Below are 9101 nucleotides of genomic sequence, written 5' to 3'. Positions count from 1 at the left end.
GCTGCTGTCGCCGCGGCCCCGGGCCCAGCCCCACGCTCCCTCGCCTCTCCGGCGGGCGGGCGAGCTCTGCAGAGCGGCGGCAGCGGCGGCGGCGGCGGCGGCAGCGGCAGCTCATTACCATAGACCTGCTCGCGCCGCCGCCGCCTTAAAGTGGCGACGCCAGCCGCACCGAAGGAGGTGGGCCCCACCCAGCGCCCTCCTCCGCACCAGTGCTGTAGAATTCAAGCAGTCCAGACCCCCTTTCCCCACCCCAATCCCACCCCAGGCCTGCCCCTGGGCCGGTGCCAGATTCCTACAACAGTCTAGAGAGGAATTAACAATCAGAAGCCAGACAGCAAATGATAATAATGGTGGCAGTACCCTAAGTATGTTTAGAGGTTTTCAAAACCTTCTGAAAGGCTCTCAGAGGCCAAGTGCCCACCTCACGCCACCCAACAAGGCTGGCTGCTGCTGGCTGCTGATAGGAGCCCTTGCTGCTGTCCCCTCCACAGGTCTGGGTCAGACTGAGCTAAAACGGCCCTGTTCAATAGTATAAAGCCTCTCCCATATGCCAGAGAGACACTCCACTTCCCTGCAAACACACAGTGAGGTCCTGAGCCCACACCTCCCCACACCCCTCAGCAAAGTTGTGATCTAATCAGGCTGCCCCTTTGGGGTCCAGCTGCAGAATGCAGTGCAGAATGACCCCAGCCTCAGCTTGGATGCCACCTGGGCTTTTCAGGGGGAGGTAAGCTGGGAATGTCAGAGCAAAAGTCAGCTGGTATAAACATGCTAATATTAGCAGGTTCTGAGGGCCAGAGAGGGTGAAACTTGTACAGGGTCACAAGGCTGGATAGGGGTGGAGCCAAGTTTTAACTCAGGCTTCCTGGGTCCTAGACCAGTGGTTTTCACTGCCCCATAGGGCCTCTTGTCTGGAGACATGACCTCTTGCCCCCTCCCTCCTTCTCCATCAACGTCCAGCTGCCACTCCCCTCCTTCTACCCACAGCTTTGTGACAGCAAACAGCCCTGCCCAGTGCACGGGGCTCTGGAGCCTCTTCACAGAGCAGGCCTTCAGACTGGACCTGCCACTTGAAGGGGTGTGGGAGATTCCGGGGCTCCTGGAGGAGGTCCAGGCATGGAAGCTGGACCTTGAAGAAGAGCCAGGCAAGGGAGGTAGAGGATGATTCAAAGGGACTTCCCTCTCTCATACCCCAACCAGGGTCCCAGGGCCAACTGTGTGAGCAGTGAGGGGCTGGGGCTGGTGGTCTGAGGGCTGGCCTGGGGAGGAAGCCAGGGCTTTTCTAGTCCCAGCCCACCTCCCTCTAGCTGTGTGACCTTGGTCAAATGCATGTGCCTCAATTTCCTCTTGTAAAATGAGGGGATCGAATAAGCTCAATAATTTCAAAAATTAATTTGGCAGTAGAATCCTTTTTTCAATGATTCTTTTCTAAAGTAGAAGCCCAGAATATAAAGCAGATAGAAGTAGTGCTGCTGGGTTGAAGTGGGAGTCAGGTCTTGCCCCATCCCCACTGCTCCCCAAGGAGCACACCTCTGGGCCCCCTGTGGAGCTTGAGGGTCTGGAGGAACCCAGTTTGAAAAGCATGGGGCCAGATGCTCTCTTCCAACACGGCACTCTGGTCACAGCAGTGTCACTCTCAGTGGGCCACAGCAGGAGAGCTGTGAATCCCCTCTCAGAGGCCCCAGCCCAGGGAACTTCCGTGTGACCACACAGTGATGCCAAGAATGAGAAATCAGCTTTCTTCTTTCTCCCCGGGGAAAAGGAAAGGAGATGAGCTTTGGCGACAGCAAGAGGGATTCGGGTTAGACTATACTCCTGGCAATGGTAGTGGACGGGATGAGGAGAAGGAAGTGGGCAGGGGACCCACGACTCAGGGAAGTGCCCTCTTCTTTGACTGAAGATGAACAAGGCCAAGGGCAGCTCCAGAGACAGAAGGGTGGCTTAAGTGCCCTCCGCTGGGCTCTGCCTCTCCGGACTCCCTTTGTCTCTGTGGTTTGGGAGGATCTAGGGGCTGCGTAGGCATTTTGCTCTTCGCCTAACAGCCATGTGGCACGGAGAATGCTCGGAAATTATACCATCTGTTAATTATCCTTTGAATTGGGGTTGGGTAATGAGACTCATTTCTGCTGAAGGCCCAAGCCAACGCATGGAGAAACTGCAGCCCTCCATTCATCTCTCTCCCTTTGTGCTAAAATAAGCTTGCTGGGTGGGAGAGCGCAGCAGCCTTGGCTGGAGAACTTGATTCTGGAGCCTAGAGCGGAGGCAGCACGGCTGTGGGAAGCCCCCTTCCCTGCGAAGGGCCTTTCTGCCCAAGGACAGACAGGCTGGGGATGCAAGGAACCCCTCCCTTCATCTCCAGGCACGTTTGGCAGATAGTCCTTCATGGTCTCCCTGCCCTGCCCCCAAGGGGCACAGGACAGAACTGCCTCCCCAGTCCACTCTCCCCCGCTCAGCCGCTTCTCCCTCCCAAAAGCAGGACGGAAACTTCCAAGTCTTCTACACATCACAGAGTCTCAAACTAGGGCTTGTCTTGGTGGTGTCCTCCTTGACCCCTAGGGGAAGGCCTGCCTATTTCATGGAACTTTCCAGCTTAAGGAACCTTTAGATCTCCCTCCCACATGGGAGAAAACCAAGGTGCAGCAAGATCCTGGAGTCCGTTCAAATGGAACTTCCCGCTCTTCTAGTCCAAACCTCGGGAGGGAAAGTGACCTGTGGGGAGAGCCCAGGCTGTCCTCCAGCTCCAATGGGACTTCCTCATCCATGCTGCTTCCTGAGGGTCCTCCAGGTCTACGGAAAATACACACATGCATAAGATGTGGCTCTCAACTGAACAAGGTAGTGTGGGTGAAGTGCTCCAGGAGCTGCTGAGATAGAAAAGGCTAAAGGAATTCAGAGGAGGGAGCAGAGAAGGTTGAGGAAACCTCAGTCTGCCTCTTGGAGGAGGTAGGACTTGGGTTGCCTCTTGAAGAATCAGGAACTACATTCCTGGCCAGATGAATTCATCAGCAAACTCCTTTAACCTACAGGTAAAGGGTTTTCTCCAAGGTTACACAGCTAGTAAATGGCAGACCTGGGATTGGAACCCAGGCAATCTGGCTCCAGATTAAGCAGTATAAACTACGAATGAGTGAAATGTGAGTGTCACCTTGGCCGAAGCCAAGATTGGGGTGGGTGTGGGAATTCCCTGGCCATCCAGTGGTTAGGACTCGGTGCTTTCACTGCCAGGGCAAGGTTCAATGCCTGGTCGGGGAACTAAGATCCCGAAAGCCGCATGGCATGGCCAAAAAAAAAAAAAAGAAAAAAGACTGGGGCGGGTGTGTTGTGGCCCAGCACACTGAAGGGCCAAACAGGGCCAGACTGGGCCAGACTGGGAAGAACCAGGTGATCTCTGTCATGGGTAGATCCTTGTGGGCTGAAATTCTGGGACCTATGGCCTGCTTGGAAGGAGAGGTGTGGAGGGAGGCTGCTGGTGGCAGAGGTCGAGGTGACCTTTGGTGGGTGGGCGGGGCAGTTTCTCTGACAGGAGAGAGGTGGGGAGAGGCCCCGGCTGCAGATCCTGTTTCTGGGCTCGGTGTTGCTTTATTTTTTCATTTTTTAAAAGATTTATTTATTGACTGATTGATTGATTGCTATGTTGGGTCTTCATTTCTGTGCGAGGGCTTTCTCTAGTTGCGGCAAGCGGGGGCCACTCTTCATCGCGGTGTGCGGGCCTCTCACTATCGTGGCCTCTCTTGTTGCGGAGCACAGGCTCCAGACGCGCAGGCTCAGTAGTTGTGGCTCACGGGCCTAGTTGCTCCGCGGCATGTGCGATCTTCCCAGACCAGGGCTCGAACCCGTGTCCCCTGCATTAGCAAGCAGATTCTCAACCACTGCGCCACCAGGGAAGCCCTCGGTGTTGCTTTATAAAGGGCCCAGAAATGGAGAGGGGAGAGCCTGGCCTCGGGGAGCTCCAGACACTGCTGCTCCGGGAATGGCGGCGGGGGAATGAAAAGGACCACAGGCCAGCAGCCCCGGGCGGGCCAGGACCTGCGTGTTCTCCTGTCCACACTCGCCTGTGTGCCTATCTGCTGCCCTGCACTTTTCTTCACAGTGGGTGTGTGCCTTGAAGGCGGGCTGTTTCTCAGCCCCCATCTCCATGCCTGGCACAGAGGGGGCGCTCAACCAGAGCTGCATGGATTCTTCATGAGGTTGCTTCTCCTCCAAACCAGTCACCATTCAGCCGCCTAAGTAATCTTTTAAACTTTTTAAATTAATAAACATTTTTTAGATTGAAAACACTCTCCCCCAATTTTTTATTTTAGAAAATGTCTAGCATTCAGAAAAACTGCCAAAATGGTACAACGTATCCCCCGGATACTCTCCACTTAGATTCAATAATCGTCAGCACTATGCTTTCTCTCCGTGTTTGGAGAATGAAGTGCAAGCGAGGTGCAAACATCATAGAGCTTCCACCCTCGCCCCCTCAGTGTGCCTGTGCCTGAGCCCTAGGGGACTGCTGCCACACCCAGGAACTCGAGTGATGATTCCGGTGTCATCTTATTCCGGCCTGATTCAAATTCCGTCTTGTCCCTCAAAGGTCTTTGATGGCTGTACTTTTAAACCAGAAGTTTATGCATTACATTTGGCCATATGTCGCTTTAGTTTCCTTCCTTCTTTCACTCTTTCCTTGCTACCTTCCTTCCTTCTTTCTTTTCTGTGATATTGACTGTTTGAAAAGTCCAGGCTAGTTCTCTTGTTGAATGTGCCACATTCTGGATTCTTCCGATTAAAGGACTCCTCATGGTGTCCTTTGCCGAGTGGTACTGTGAAGTATGAATCTGAGCATGTCGCTCCCTTCCTAATAACCCTGCACCGGGCTTTTTGATTGTGCCTTGAATAAAAGCCAACTTCATAGAGGTCCACAAAGCCCGTGATGGAGTGGTCCAGCCCCTTCTTAACTCCTCCCCCTTCACTCTGTTCTGGGCACCCTGCCTTCCTTCCAGCTGCTGAATGTGGCAGTCTTAAATGTTCCCTCCTTTATGGCACATACTGAAGTTTGTAATTACATAAAGTATTTATTTGTTACTTTACTTGGTTAACATCTGTCTTACCCACTAGCTGTAAGCTCCAGGAGCAGGCAGAACATGTTTGCCTTAAATACCTAGTTAGTACCTAGCATGGCACCTGATACGTAGCAGGCACTCAGTAAATATTAGTCAAGTGGATGGATGGATGGATGAATTGATGAATGGCATAGAGGAGTGACCAGGTGGTCCCTTCATTCCTTGAACCCCCATCTGGGAGGCCAGTTGGGTCTCTAGGGTTCTCTTTGGGCGGCCCTGAACTCATTCACATTAATCACAAAACTGTATTCCCAATGCCAGCTGCAGCCAGGAGTTGTAAGCCTGATGTCCAGCCAAGTTAGATAGATTTTCTTTGTGACTCAAAAGGTGGCATTGGATACCTTAACCCATGATAGTTTCAGCCCACGGTGCTGGCACTGTTTGCGGAGGGTGGCTCAATAGGCCCAAGCACTCCATACAGATGCACAGTCCATCTAAACTCCAGTTGAGATCATTTTTGGCTCCTGAGCACAGAGGGGAAGAGATGGAGCCTGAGGCTGAGCTGCGAGGAGCAAATCCCAAAGCAACATCTGTAATAACTTAGTTAAGTTTTTCAGAGCAAGCCGAGGAGACAGCCCTGTCCAGCCCTAGCCATGCTCCAGGCACTGGACATGAGAGGTGTGAGAGGGACACAAATGAACAAGACTCCAGCTCTGGCCTCAAGGAGCAACCAGTCTAATGTGGACAGAGACAAATGCTGTGGTAGAGCCGTATTCATTAATATCTCTGTGTGAGGGTGGGAGAAGTTAGAGAAGGCATTGTAAAGGAGGCGACATTTGGATCACCTTGAAGGGGAAGGAGGAATTCCAGGGACAGGCAGGAGGAAAGGCACTGGGGTAGAGGGAACAGCGTGAGCAGATAAGGAGGGGGCATTGCATGGTCAGTGCTGGGAGAGGTGAGTAGTCCCCCGGGGCTGAAGCAGGGCTCACGGTAGGGAAAAGAAGAGCAGAAGAGCCTGCTAATCTGAACTGTGGCCACAGTTTGATGAATCCGGATCTGGCTGAGAAGTCTGGACTTTACTTCCTAGGTTGAGGGAGCCAGCTGAAGCGTTTTGGCGGGGGTGGGGGTGAGGGCATGAGGTGGCCGTACCATCGGCCACAGCGGGGAGGCTGCACCTGAAGGAGGGGCTGGGGTCTGGCAGACACGAGGTGGTTGTAACAGTCCAGGAGGAGGGGAGTCTGTGCTGCAGCTGAGCACTAGGCTGCCAAGGGGCCAGATCTGGGTGATGAAGAGATTCAGTGGGACTGTGGGAGATCGGCTGCTGGGGAAGGGGAGGGGGTAGTCCAGGGTGACTCCCAGGTATTTGTTTTGGGTGCCTGAATACCCAGAGGAGGGTAGGGGCAGAGGATCAGATGGGGGTTAGACTTTGGACTTACAGGTTTGGATCCTGGTGAAGATGCTCAGGGTGTGTTGGGAGTAAGTGGGCCAGAGCCAGAGATGTGTGAATGAGAGATGATGGATTTGGGGTGTAGAGCAGGAGAGCATACAGAGAAAGAGCAGCCAGAGGCAAGAGCCCCAGGAATCCAGCATTTAGGGGCGGGCCCTGTCTCCTTACCCTGCCCACTTCTCTAGCCCCAACTCAACATCCCTCTCACCCTCTGCACTCCAGCTATTCAGGCTTTCTTCCTGCTCCCTCATGCTATTCCCTCAGTCTGGAACATTCTACCTTTCCTCTGAAGGGGTGGGGACTAGGAGGACCGGAATGTTGATGAGGTAGCAGAACCTACAAGTGTCCAGGGTTTATTTTTCTTTGAGGAAAAGGAGCCGCCAGTTGGGATCATAATTTGACAGCAGAGGCTGGATGGCAGAAAGGCTGTTTTAAGATGGGGAAGTGTAAGTAGGTTGGTAGTTGAGGGGAATGGGTGGGGAGGGGAGGCACAGGAGAGGGAGAGGGAGGTTAAAAAGAGAGCTGGCTGAAGAACAGGGACTCAGGAATTCCGAAAGGCGGCGAGATCCAGGGCACAAGTACACAAGGCTTGTTTTGGAGAAAGAGTAAAAAAAAGAATTCCGCCCCCACCCCAACCCCAGACAAGATGGAAGGAGGAGAGAATGAATGCTATTCTAAATGGGAGCTCAATTCTTCCCTTTCTTTAGGGTTTGATAAAAACAAGGAAAAATAAAAGTGTCCCTACAGGGTCACACCATCTTATCAGTAATTTACACCTCAGTAAAAATAATTTTCCAGACCATTTCTGACAGCAGGCTTGTGTAGGGGGAGGGAAGCCCTGGTCCAAGGGAAGGACCCTACTGCTCTCCAAAATGCAGGGCTCGCCAGCCAACCAATGAGAACAGCGCGAGAGAGGAACTTCCCCTCTAGAAAAAAGGGGTTTTCTCAGAATCTGAGGTTGCTGGGACCCCCTACCTCTGCCCGCAGGTCCGGGGACCCAGAGGTCGAGACTGGCAAGGTGGGCGTCCTGTCTCCTCCTTTCCGCAGACGGGGCGCCGCACTTGCTGGGGTTCTGCAACAAGAACCTGCCGGCCGCAGGCCCGCCGCCGTTGGCGGGGGCGGGGGTCTCTTAAAAGGGCAACGTCAGAGGCGGCTATGTCAGCACCATCAGGACCGCCCTCCTTGGAGATGCAGGGTGGCGCCCCCTTTTGTGTGTATCTGGGAGGAGCTCTGGGGGAACCCTTTGCATAGAGGTGGCTGGGGGAGTGGAGCACGCCCCTCATCCAGGCGCAGGCTCTGACTTGCAGCATATTTCTCCAGGGTCCGTCCCAGCTCTGCCTGTCAGACTCCTCCTGGGAGTGCAGCCAGGGCTGCCCCAGGCCCCCAGAGGGAGGTATGGCGAGAGGCGGCGTTCTCAGGACCCTGGATAAACCGGAACCGCTTCAGGGAAGGAAAAGCAGGACAGGTAACAGGGGAGGTGTCAGTTCCCAGGTGTGGTTTCCCCATTGGCGGTACTCGGCTGATAAACTAAACTTCCCAGCAGACTGTGAGTTCGGGCAGGCCCCTTGGTCTCACGTTGGGTCCCCACAGTTGCCTGGCTCTTTAGGTATTTCTCTCTAGAAGTTGGCCTTCTAGTTGTCTCTCTCTTGCTAGAAAGGTCTGGTGGCTCCTCTCTCTTGCCTGAAGCACCCAGACCTGCATCTTGGTCCCTGAACTCCTGGGTGTGGGAACCAAGGGTTGGTAAGAGACCCAGGGCTCTGACTCACTCCCTGGCGCCCGTGGGGGCTGTTTGCTGAGGTAACCAGGGCAGCTGAGGTTGGAGATGGGGCAGGTCAAGGTGCCAGGGATGAGGGCATCAGCCGTGGGTTGCGGAGGCAACTAACAGGGTGGTCAAGGTTATCTGGGCCCATTCCTGGTGCTCAGCTTCCAGGCCGGCCGGCCTATCCTAAACAAGGCTCACATCAGCCCCATCCCACTGCTCCAGGGAGGGAAGGAGCCTGGTTTTCAGCTCACTGGAGGAAGGCAAGCCACACCTTTCCCAGTGACTGGGAGTTCCTTGAGAGCAAGGACTGTGTCCCATTCTTTCTGTAACCCCTGCTCCTAATCACACCTAGCACAGGGCAAGCACTCAGTAAATAAGTGCCTATGTGCGTCTCCTGCTCGCGTGTTTTCCACACGCAGGGAGGGACCTCAGCCATGGGATCATCCTTTCCTTCACAATTACTATTTTTCTGTCTTGTGGCTTCAAGGAGGTATAGACTTTCAGCTAACAGACTACTTGGTCCACACAGCAGCTATTTTCCAGGCCTCCACTCACTCCTTTTTACAAGCCAGCCCACACACTGACCAGCCACAGGGAAGGCTGGCATGGGGAGCTGGGCCGCCAGCAGCACAGGGCGGGAGGCTCTCTGGATAAACGAGCAGGGTGAGTCCAGGTCCCAGGTGCAGCCAGGTCCAGAAAACTAGTCGGGTGAGAAGGCAGCGGCCAGCTCCTCCTCCTGCAGCACTTTCAGGGCCAGAGAAATACAGTGCCTCCTGGTGGAAGGTCACAGGCACCAGCAGCCAAGAGGGTAGGAGTGGGGAGCAGAGGAGGCAGCTGTAGTGACCCCTAA

Source organism: Eschrichtius robustus, chromosome 3, assembly GCF_028021215.1.
Source record: "Eschrichtius robustus isolate mEscRob2 chromosome 3, mEscRob2.pri, whole genome shotgun sequence".
In the NCBI taxonomy this organism is placed as follows: domain Eukaryota; kingdom Metazoa; phylum Chordata; class Mammalia; order Artiodactyla; family Eschrichtiidae; genus Eschrichtius; species Eschrichtius robustus.
This window is presented reverse-complemented; position numbering follows the sequence as displayed.